This window comes from Nannospalax galili, unplaced genomic scaffold, assembly GCF_000622305.1.
Source record: "Nannospalax galili isolate Female #2095 unplaced genomic scaffold, S.galili_v1.0 scaffold3591, whole genome shotgun sequence".
Lineage (NCBI taxonomy): Eukaryota > Metazoa > Chordata > Mammalia > Rodentia > Spalacidae > Nannospalax > Nannospalax galili.
In genome coordinates, this window is record NW_008328722.1 from 5,573 (window position 1) to 18,007 (window position 12,435).

Genomic DNA, 12,435 nt, shown 5'->3' on the forward strand with positions numbered 1-12,435 from the left:
ACCCGTGGGGGCGTGGCCTGTCAAGCGGGGCGGGGCACGGCTGCCGGAGAGAGGGCGGGGCGTGGCAGCGAGAAAGCTGCGCCGGGGAGAGCAGAACTGGAGCGACAGCGGAATAGGGCGGATCGGAGCTCGCGGCACTGAGAGTCCGCGAGAAGAGCCGGCTTCACGGGAAGTGGCAGCTGGATAGAGGCGGGAGAGCGAGGTGGGCGGAGCAGGGGCGGAGCATGGAGAACGGGGAGGCGGGGCGGAACCCGGATTGAGGCGGCCAGGCACAACAGGAGCTTCTCCGCTTCCTCGGCCCGAACGCAGGCTCCGGCGGGACAGTACCGAGAGCGCTGACTAGAGCCCAGATCCCAGCCGCTCCCACTCCGCTGCTCCCTTTATGTTGCCGCTATGGCTCCTGAGGGGTGCTTTCCAGAAGCAGTTTGAGTGCCTGGTGTGCGCCTCATTATAGAGAGCTCGAATGCCCTGGAAGGCATAGTGCCAGCCAAGAAAGACCGTTGAAGATTCTCTGCCTGAGACCAACAGGAACAAAGGTTTTTATAATGCCTGGCAACAGGGGCACTGGGGACCCTATACCAGATGAAGAGATTAATCTAGTGTTTACTTTGGCAGAACATATATTAAAAATTGGAACAATACAGAGATTAACACTTTTTTTTTTTTTTGGTGTTTTTGAAACAGGGTCTTAGGGTCTTCCTATAGCCTCAGCTGGCCTAGAACTCATCATGTGGGACAGGCTGACCTCAAACTCACAGAGACCCACCCCGCCTGTACCTCCCAAGTACTGGGATTAAAATCGTGCACCATGCTCCACCCATACCAGTGTGTTTATATAGAATATTTGTAGATCATGAAACTAGAAAGGGGATCATGAGCAGGGAGGAGGAGATCTTAAAAGAGATGGGAAATAGAATGCTGGAACACATGTGAGAAGAAAGCAGAAATAAGGACTAATGGAGGAAAGAAAGGGAAGCAGTCAGAGGGAGGGGAATAGATGAGAGCACAGTATAAGGACTCCTGGACAAAGATGCCATGATGAAACTCACACTTGGTATGCAAACCTATGAAAATAACTTAGGGATGGAGATCTAGATCAGTTGGTACAGTACTTGCCTAGCATGCACACAAAGCCCTGTGTTGGAACCCTAGCACTGCATAAAGCCTGTTGTAGTGGCACACACTTGTAACCTTTGGAGGTGGAGGCAGGAGGACCAGAAGTTCAAGACTACTGGTGACTACATAGCAAGGGAGTTTGACCCCAGTGAGCTAAATGAAACTCTGTTTCAAAATAATAATAATAATTATAATAATAACAATATAATAAATAGTGGCTAGAGAGCTGGGTCAGTGATTAAGAGCACTGTTGAGGAAGACCCAGATCTGGTTCCTAACATCTACATGATGCCTCATGGCTCAGAACCACCTGTAACTCCAGTTCCAGGGGAATCTGACACCCTCTTCTGGCTTCTGTGGGCACTTGGATACACACAGTGTACATACACTCAGGCATACACATATACACATAAAAAATTATAAAATAGTAATAATAACTTAGGGCCAGCAAAATGGCTGGGACCATAAAAACACTTGCTGCATAAACTGACAACCTGAGTTGAATCACTGGAGTCCATGAAGGAAAAAGAAAACCAACTCCTAAAAGGTGTTCTATGACCTCCACATATGCACTGTGGCACACACCTGCCCACCACACTCTTGTACACATACTACGAATAATTTAAATTTTTTATTTGTAATTAAAAATGTTTTAAAAGATTTATTTTTATAATTTATGTTTGAGTATGGGGGAAGATGTTCATGGGTGAGTGTGAGTGCCCTCCAAGGCCAGAAGTGGGAGTAAGAACCTCTGGAACTATGTCTGCAGGAGGTTGAGAGCCACCCAATATGAATGCTGGAAACCAAACTCAGGATCTCTGCAAGAGCAGGTACATGCTTTTAACCCCTAAACTATTTCTCCAGTCCCTAATTAAAAACTTTGTGGTTGTTGTTTTGAGACAGGGTCTCCCTATAGCCCCAAGTTAGCCTGGAACTCTCTCTGTAGACTAGGCTGACCTTGATTTCACAGAGGAAGCCTCTGCTTCCCTTGTGCTGGGATTAAAAGCATGCACCACCACTCATAACTACTGGGATTAATAAAAACCATAAGATAATACTACAAACCATTTTTGTTCAAAAGACACAGAGTTGTTGATAGTTTAAGAAGGTTAATAACAAGCCGGGTGTGGTGGCACATGCCTTTAATCCCAGCACTTGGGAAGCAGAGGCAAGCAGTTCTCTGTGAGTTCAAGGCCAGCCTGGTCTACATAGTGAGTTCCAGGACAGCTGGGGCTACAGGGAGATCCTGTCTCAAAAGACCAAAAAAAATTCTTTATTTAAAATTTTTTATTACATTATTACACCCAGATAAAAATTCTAGATATTTTAAATATATGCTGGGTTTATCAGGACATAATCCCATTATAAGTGGCAGAACACCTGTACTGTGATGTGATGGAGAATACACAGCTACAGATTAACAGACCCTTTCGCCACCATGCCCAGCTCTTTTCTATTTTTCCAAAAAAAAATATGTCTCAGCTGGGCGTGGTGGCACACACCTTTAATACCAGCACTTGGGAGGCAGAGGCAGGAGGATCTTTGTGAGTTCGAGGCCAGCCTGGTCTTCATAGTGAGTTCCAAGACAGCTGGGGCTACAGAGAGACCCTGACTCAAAAAGACAAAATATATGTGTGTGTGTGTGTGTGTGTGTGTGTGTGTGTGTGTGTGTCTGTGAATCTGAGTGAATATGTCTGTGTGGGTGTCCAAGGAAGGCAGAAAAGGGTCTCCAGCCCCACAAGCAACTACTTCTTAAATGGGTGGTTGGGAAAGGCATCTCTGATCACTTTGGTATTTGTGTTGAATGAGACCCAATGGATGTGGACACACTAAACATATAAATACCTGGGCAGAGGACTGGGGATTTAACTCGATGCTAGAGCACTTCTTTGCATGCACGAAGCCCTGGGTTCAATCCCCCACATGGCAAAAAAAGATGTTTCTCTGAAGAACTTTCAGGATTGCTTTCTATTGTGTCTCTCTGTGTTCCTTCTAGACTAGATTCTCTGTTAAGAATCATTTATAGTGGACTGAAGAGATGGCTCAGCCATTAAAGACCAGTACTGCTCTTCCAAAGGACTTGAGTTCAGTTGCCAGCACCCACATCAAGTGGTTCACAACTGCCTGTTACTCCAGGTCCAGGGATCCAATACCCTCTTCTGGCCTCCGCAGTTACCTGCACTCATATGCACACACTCACACACAGACACACACAAAGTATACATAATTAAAAATAAAAATAGGGACTGGAAAGATGGCTCAGCAGTTAAGAGCACTGGCTATTCTTGCAAAGGACCCAGGTTTGAAACCCAGCACCCACATGGTGGCTAACAACCATCTGTAACTCCTGTTCCAGGGGGCCTCTTCTGCCCTCCTTGGGCATTATATGACATGGGTGCACTTACATATGTGCAGGCAATACACACATAAAATAAAATAAATAAATATTTTAAAATAGAAATCATTTAGGGGCTAAAGAGATGACTCCGTGGTTCAGATTCCTTGCTGCTCTTACAGAGGACTTGAGTTCAGTTCCCAGCACCCACATCAGGCAGTGCATAACTGTAACTTCAAGTCCAGGGGATCCAACACCTTCTTCTGGCTTTTGTGGGTACCCCCACACACATGTCATACACAGACACACTTAAAAAAATAAATCTTCAACTTAGAGGAAACATCTCATTCATGCTTCCAAGTGAAGCCAGACATGGTCAAACAAACAAAAAAAAAAAAGAAATCTTTAAAAATCATTTCATTTTTCTTCTCTCTTTCCTTCTTCTCCTCCCACCCTCTCTCCTCTTTGGTTTGCTGAGACAAGGCCTCCCCATGTAGCCCAGGCTAGCCTCAAACTCATGAACTTCCTGCTTTCCAAGTACTGGAATTACAGGCATAAACCACATCTCCCAGCTACCTTGTTTCTGTCTTGTTTATCCAAATAATGCTGCAGTCACAGATGTAATTTTACATACGCTTAAGGGCACATATTAAGGAATGTAATTATATTTTAGCAAGTGAAGTTAATTGAGTTACATATTAGGGACATACACTTCCTTTCCAATGACACAAAGTAGATGTTGTAGAAAGAGACACAAAGATGTTATAGAAGAGGCTGGATTGATATAAACAGACATTGAGGCATAGTCCAGGTAAACAGGTCCTTTAATAACTCTGGCCACTGAGGCTGGACAGGTAGCTCAGTGATTAAGAGAACTGGCTGCTTTTGCAGAGGACCCTGGTTTGGTTCCCAGCACCCACGTGGAGACTAACAATTATCTGTAATTCCAGTTCCAGGGGATCCAACGCCTTCTTCTGGTCTCCAAGGGCACCAGGCATGCACATAGTACTCTTACATACATGCAGGCAAAACACTCATAGATATAAAAATTTTAAAAACCTCCGGCCACCACAGTAGAGGCTCAATTCCAGATCTCAAGTGAAGGAAGAGGGCAGGGAACAAAAGAAATTCCTTACTGTCACAGGTTTCCCAAGGGGGTGGGTTCCTCAAGACAATATATGGCTTTTACCTAGGCATCACAGTTTGGAGGCACTCAATAAGAAGCAAGGCCATAATTTAAATGCCATGGTTGCTTTGGGCCGGGCAGCAGGGTTGCACTTGCCTGTAGAGGTAAAAATGGAGAGAGGGACTCTTGTGTGCTGGTTGTTTTCGTCAACTTAACACAAACTAGTGTCACCTGGGAAGAGAGAACCTCAATTAAGAATTGCCTCTAATTGGCCTATGGGCATGTTGATTGATGTGGGAGGACCCAGTCCACTGTGGACATTGCCATCCTTAGGCAAGTGGGCCTGGGCTGTATAAGAAAGTATCTGAACAATCCAAAGGAAGCCAGCTAGTAAACAGTATTCCTCTGTGTCTCTACTTCAGTTCTTGCCTCCAGGTTCCTGCTTGAATTCCTACTCAGACTTCCCTCAATGCTGGACTGTGAGCTGTAAGATGAAATAAACCCTTTCCTCCCCACGTTGTTTTTTTTTTTTTTGGTCATGATGTTTATCACAGCAACAGAAAGCAAAGTAGAACCCCTAGTCAGGGCATTGCTGCTATACCTGCAGAGGAATAGGGACCTGAGCTACAGGGAAATGTGGCTTGATCTCCCCCAGGCTGCCCAGTCTCTTAAAGGGGCAGATCTATGATCTAACCATAGATGTTGTCTTTACCTTCATTTTACAGGTGAAAAGCAGGCCAAGAGGCAGAATGTCATATCCAAAGGCAAACCACCAGGAGCAGATGGAATGCAAGACCATGTGATCTGACTCTGAGCCCAGCTGTTGACCAGGAAGCCAGAAAACCTATCTCCAACTCATCTCTCCATGCGGCAGCTAATCAACTTGCCTGAACTTAAAATCACATAGACGTCACATCTCCGGGTGTATCTGAGAGTATTTCCAGAGAGGTATAAATGAGGAGGGAAGACTCACCCTGAATGTGGGCAGTGCCAGCCCTTGAATTAAGGTTTCAGACTAAGTATGAAGGGACAAAGGAGCAAGCCATCTGAGCACCAGCATTCATCTCTCTGTTTTCTGACTGCAGATGCAATGTAACCAGGCACCTCACTCTCCTGCCGTCATGCTTTACCTGTTATGATGGACAACCTCAAACCATGAGTCAAGCGAACTCTTCTTCCTTCCTTGAGTTGCTTTGGTAGGGTATTTGGTAGGCCAATAAGAAGAGTAACTAACACTCCACTACAGACAAGAGGAGAGTTATTGCTGCCATCAGCTTCACAGATCTTCCCCATGGTTCCAAACACCCTTCCTTCTTCTGGTAATAAAACAAAAGCTCCTATTCAGATGAGTTAAGACCAGTAGCTACAACACTGATGAATTTGTCCACAGCTAGCAAGAAATGCACTGGAACAGGGTATAGTGATATACATAGTGATATATTCCCAAGTGCTGGAATTGTGGAGATATATATATATAATTTTGAGATAAGCTCTTGCCTGGCCTCTGACTCATGGTAAACCTTCTTCCTGAGGCCCCAAGTGCTGGGAATACAGACATGAGTACCACTCACACAATTCCAGCACTTGGGAGGTGGAGGCAGGATGAGGAATTCAAGATACATCCTTGGCTACATAGTGCGTTCAAGGCCAGCCTGGGCTCCATGATATCTAGCTCAAAACAAACAACAAACAAATGCATTCAAAGTGTCCTTCAAAGGCTAAGAAACTACTGATACATTTAATTTTTTTTTAATTTATAGTCCCGGGCCCTCCAGTATGCAGAGTCTAGGCTCTGCCTTTCAGCTACACCCTCAGCATACAGTCAGGAATTCTATCCAATAAGAGGAGGCAACCTCTTATTGTTTTCATCCAACCACAAGATCTACTGTCCTGTGAGTTACTGTCCTTCAAGTCACTGATATCCCAAACTGACCACTCTGGGATCTGACATTTCTTTTAAAAATTCATCCAACAAGAAATGAGTAAGATGGGTCAATGACTACAGCAATGGGCAATAGTATGGACTAGTGGAAAAGCAGCTGCAGAAACATGTCAGTAGAAGAATGTAAATTGAGTGAATATAGCTTCCCACTGTCTGCTAATTTCAACTTTTCAAAAAGTAAAGCCAGGTATGGTGGCTCATGTCTGTATTCCCAGCACTTGGGGCCTCAGGAAGAAGATTTACCATGAGTCAGAGGCCAGGCAAGAGCCTATCGCAAAATAATAATAAATAAATTACTGGTGGAAGAATGTACAAGAAACAAAGACACAGAGACAATAAAGGACAGACTCTCAGGATCGTGGGTTTGTTTGGGGAGGGTTGGGCAATTCGGTAGGGCTCTCTTTTCTTTTTTCTTCTCTCTTACAAGAAGGTAAGAATTTAGCCCGGGATTCACAACCTTCAGAGGACACCATTATCATCTACAAGGTTATTTAGAAATAGAGCTTAGCAGTCCGGGCCCAAAGATTCTGAGTTTGAAGGGAGCTTGTGAATACTCTTGTAACCAACTCCCCAGGTAAATCTGGTAAGAAAGTTATTCACATGGCCTGACAGGTCTGCAGGAAACATGTATGTGGTAGACAGCAGCAAGTTCCTCTGCCCTGATTTGGAGGCATCCAGGATTTAGAGACTAATATGCCCCATAGTTGAAGAGAAATGAATCCTTTATGTTTCTTTTCTTTCTGTTTATTTTGTCTTGTTTTGCTTGAGACACAGTCTCCTTTAGCCCAGCTGGCTTTGAACTCAATATGTATCTGAGAATGATCTTGAACTCCTGATCTCCTATCTCCACCTCCCAAATGCTCAGGTTACAGGCATGCACTACTATATCTACGTGTTTCCTTAATAAATTAAAATATGAAGTTCAGATGTTAAGGCTTCATGAACAAACACATGTATGAAGACTCCTTCTGGTGAGAATATTCACCCATAAAACTCATCATTTAAAAAAAAAAAGATAAGATGTACCACATCAGTGAGAAATCTACATATGCTAGAAGATGCAAAAAAGAAAGGAGATTGTATCTTGTTTGGATTTGAAGAGGATCCTTTCTCCTTTAATGGTAAATATTAAAGAGCTAGACTTGGTGGCTCATGCCTGTAATCTCAGTGCTTGAGAGTGGCTGAGAGATGGAGGCAGATTAGGGATTCAAGGCCACCCTTGGCTGCATGAGACCCTGTCTCAAGAAAACAAAAAATGGCTGTGTATAGTGGCACACACCTTTAATGCCAGCAGAGGATGTGTCACTAAATTTTCCCCTCCCCACTAGGAGACCTGCCCTCACTCAGGGTCTAGCGGTCCTGATGCAACAAAACTGACATAATACATTCTATTTGGGTTTTGCATAGTTTATATGATGTCCAGAAAAGGGGGTGAGTTACAAAGACACAGATTCGCATGGGCTTTTCTTTCCCATATTTGAGGTGTGTGCCATCCCACCCACAGTCTCTGAGCTCTATTCCAAAAATGGTGACTACCCTATTCATGGCGGTGCTCGAAATTCCACACCCAAACATAAATCCTGTAGCTTCCCAACAGCCGTACAAAATGGTGAGAGACTGGTTTCATGGTTTTACCAGCATATATATCCATAGCCCCTCCCCTTCATGGAGCTAAGGTCAACTGATTGGATGGAAAAGGTAACGGGCTTGACTCCTTCTGCAGAGCATGAGAAGGAGGTGGGACCACAGCTTGTCATTACAGGGTCAGGGGAACTTCCGGGTTATAGAGGGTAACATCAATGCTCTCCTTCTATCATGTCGGTCCTGGGGATCAAGCTCAGGTCATTAGGCTTGAAGAACAAGCCTTTACCTGCTGGGCCATCTCATCAGTTCTCTCTCTCTCTCTCTCTCTCTCTCTCTCTCTCTCTCTCTCTCTTACACTCTGTGTGTGTGTGTGTGTGGTGGGGTGTGGAGTAGGTGTGGAGGTCAGAGGACAACTGGCAGGCATCAGTTCTCTCACTCCACCATGTGGCGTCCGGGAATCAAACTCACATCATCATACTGGTGGCAAGTACCTTTACCCACTAAGCCATCTTGCCAGTCCCTATTTTTTTTTTATCTAGAGAATTTTCTTTTGTAAATAAAATTGTAAGATTTTAAAAAATATTTTATTTTTATTTTATGTGTATGAGTGTATTGCCTGCATGTATGTAAGTGCATCTATGTCATGCAATGCCCAAGAAAGTCAGAAGAGGGCATCAGATCCCCTGAAACTGGAGTTACAGACAGTTGTTAGCCTCCATGTGGGTGCTGGGAATTGAACCCTGGTCCTTTGTAAGAGCAGTCAGTGCTCTTAATCTCTAAGCCATCTCTCCAGCCCATAAGGTGGTTTTATGAGGAGTGTTGTTTAGATATAAGGGTGAGGAATGCATACAAACATTCTAGCACTAAATAAGCATAGTTTATTATTTTTTAAATTATTTATTTAATAACCATATAATTAGAAGAGGCATTTCATTACAATAGCATTGACATAGTCATAAACAATTTCCAGAGCTAAGCTGCATCTCTTTCAAAATTGGCTGTAATTTTTAGGTTTACAGTTGAATTAATACAGTTATACAATATTGTACTCAGTATAAACCCTATAAGACCTAAAATTAAATGAGGTTTTAACCTTAAAAAAGATCTCCATTTCGTTATTAAAATACACAGTTTCATACAGATAGATTCATTTTTAATACAATTGACACTAAGATGCACATGCATTTCTAATCTCTATATATCTGATTATTACTAGTCACAGTTGGTTACTTTCTGAGCTCCTTGGCGTCTGAGCATGGATATAGAGTCATCAGGTAGATTTCAATGGTAATGTTTTTCACATCTACTAATTACGAAGGAGCAAATTTTTATGCTATGAAGTATTATTATTATTATTTATACCCAATTCCCAGATAGCACCCTGCCATAGCCTCCCTCCCCCACTAGAGCCCTTATACTCTGATATCCCTGCTACTGTCTGCTGTGTTGTCATCACCCCCAGCCATTCCCCACTACTTGCCCTTCTGGTGAATCTACTCAGCCTATCTAGAGGTCTTTGTTTAGGAGGGTCAACTGTTCCTCATCTAGCAGTAATCAGTTATCAATATTCCTTTGTATAAGATTGGAGTCGGCTGTTCATTTTCCCAGAGTCCCTTTGGCCACTCTGGCCAACAACTCAAAAGAAGGTATCACCTGTCTGGCATTGTTGCTTGCTACGTAGCCTTTAGCTATACATATGGACCCTTAAGAAATTATGTTGGCCCCTTTTAACTTTGGTTATACTTCCCTTTTGGGTGTTTAAGGTCATACAGATGGTCCAGATAAACTGACTCTAGGCATTTGAGGATCTGTTCCTCAGGGGTCACATGGGCTTGGAAGGAACCCCTGGCTCCTTTTACCAGTTCTGCCTATGTGAAGATAAGTCAAAGGTCCTGCTCGACCATGGTTGACTTCGCTTGGAAGCATGGAGGAAATGGTTCCTCTGGGATGACCCTCCTCTTTGTAGACTGGACACTGGTTCAAGTTCATCTGGTGGGGTCTCCTTGGCCTCCTTGATGAAGAGGACAGATGACCCACCACAATTACAGGACATTTTGAGAGATGCTCATAGTCCCCTGGAACTAGTCGACCTAGGAGGACAAAGAGCAAAAACTGTCCTTTATGTCCCTCTGACCAAATTAGTATGGGCCTCAAAGTATGTCTGTTAAACATCCAAGGTTAGTTGCACCAGTCTGGTACTTTTAATTACTATGTGTCATGTAGATAAATCTTAGGCAAAGACCAATTGTTTTCAGATAAACTTTACCTAGACATATATTTCTTGATCTGCTATGATGTATAATTTGTCAATAGGTTGTAGGAGTAATATGGTTCCCTCTAGTTTTCAAAACTAGCTAGGCATTATTTATCACTCGCATTGTCTCACCCTCCATCATACTTTTCCCACTTAGGGTGCCCCTATTTCCCCCCCTTTCTCCCTTATACCCTTCTCCTACAATCCTACCTCTCAAGTTCCTTCTTTCCCCTTATCCCCTAGGTTCCTTGTATACCCTTCCCTCCTCCCTCCATTAAACTAACCGAACTTTTGTCCATATCTCCCTTATTAAGGCCTGTTTCCTACTGTTCTTCTCTTTCAGGTTCTTTCTTTTCCTTTACCTCCCTGTTTCCTTTCCATTATTCTGGTTCCTGTAGTTATGTCTCGATACATACTCACTTATCACGGTTTTATTCTAGGATCCACACACGAGGGAGAACATACGTTGATTTTTTTTTCTGAATCTGTGTTACTTCACTTAGTATAACAGTTTCTAGTTCCATCCATTTACCTGCAAATTTCATGACTTCATCTTTCTTTATTGCTGAGTAAATCTCCATCATATAAATGAACCACATTTTCATTATCCACTCATCAATTGAGGGACACTTAGGTTGCTTCCATCTCTTAGCTATTGTGAAAAGAGCAGCAACAAACATGGATGTACAAGTGTCTCTGCAATAGGACGAGTTCTTTGGGTATATGCCAAGGAGTGGTATAACTGGGTCAAATGGTAGGTTCATTTGTAGTTTTTTAAGGGTTCTCCACACTGCTTTCCGGAGGGTTGAACAAGTCTGCAGCCCCACCAGCAGTGGATGAGTGTTCCCCTCTCCCCACACCCTCTCCAACATTTGATATCATTTGTTCTCTTGATCTTAACCAGTCTGGGGTAAGATGAAATCTTAAAGTGGCTTTAATTTGCATTTCTCCGATTATTAGTGATGTTGAACATCTTTTAAGATGTTTCATAGCCATCTTTACTTCTTCTTTTGAGAACTCTCTGTTCAACTCCTTAGTCTATCTTTTAATTGGGTTGCTTCTTGTCTTGATTCTCTGTTTTTTGAGTTCGTTATATATTCTGGATACTAAATCTCTGTTGGATGTGTTGCTGGTGAAGATTTTCTCCCATTCTGTGGGTTTTCTCTTCACTTCCTTAGTTGCTGCTTTTGATGTACAGAAGCTTTATAGTACAGAAGCTTTTTTAAGTTTAATGAGGTCCCATTTGTTAATTCTTGCCCTTGTTTCCTGAGCAATTGATGTCTGGTTTAGAAAATACTTTCCTAAACCTATGTCTTGTAGGTTTTTGCCAATGTTTTCTTCTAACATTTTCACAGTTTCAGGCTTTACACTGAGGTCTTTGATCCTTTTGGAATTGACTTTTGTGCAGGGTGAAAGATAGGGGTTTAGTTTCATTCTTCTACAGGTGGAGATCCAGTTTTGCCAGCACCATTTGCTGAACATGCTGTCTTTCCTCCAGTGACTATTTTTGGCCTCTTTGTCAAATATCAGGTGGCTGAAATTGTATTCAATCATATTTGGGTCTTCAATTTTGTTCCATTGTTCTACGGGTCTATTTTTGTGCCAGTACCATGTTGTTTTTATGACTATAGCTCTGTAATACAGCTTAAAATCTGGTATAGTGATTCCCCCTGGTGTTGCTCTTAGTGCTTTTGGGTTGTTTTGGCTATCCGAGTTCTTTTGTGCTTCCATATGAATCTTAGGATGGTTTTTTCCAATTCTGTGAAAAATGCCATGGGAATTCTAATTGGCATTGCATTGAATCTATATATGACTCTTGGTAGGATGGTCATTTTTTTCCTGCCACTTTTGTGAACAGGAGTGTTTCCATGTGTTCTCTCTCTGATTGCTTGTTATTGTTATATATAAAGGCTATAGACTTTTGTAGGTTAATTTTGTAACCTGACACTTGAACTGAACATTTAATAATTTCTAGGAGTTTTCGAGTGGAATTTTTGGCGTCTCAGATATATCATCTGCAAAAAAAAGATAGTTTGATCTCTTCTTTTCCAATTATTACTCCTTTAATTTCCTGCTCT

General features: G+C 42.8%; 1 long non-coding RNA gene across 1 annotated transcript; it reads left to right on the forward strand.

Annotated features, from left to right (window-relative positions):
• The first annotated feature begins 29 nt into the window (after window positions 1-29).
• Window positions 30-6,873, forward strand: LOC115069609. The gene is made up of 3 exons (XR_003848859.1): window positions 30-202; window positions 310-536; window positions 5,303-6,873. It is a non-coding gene; the product is annotated as an uncharacterized LOC115069609 (long non-coding RNA).
• The last annotated feature ends 5,562 nt before the right edge of the window (window positions 6,874-12,435 follow it).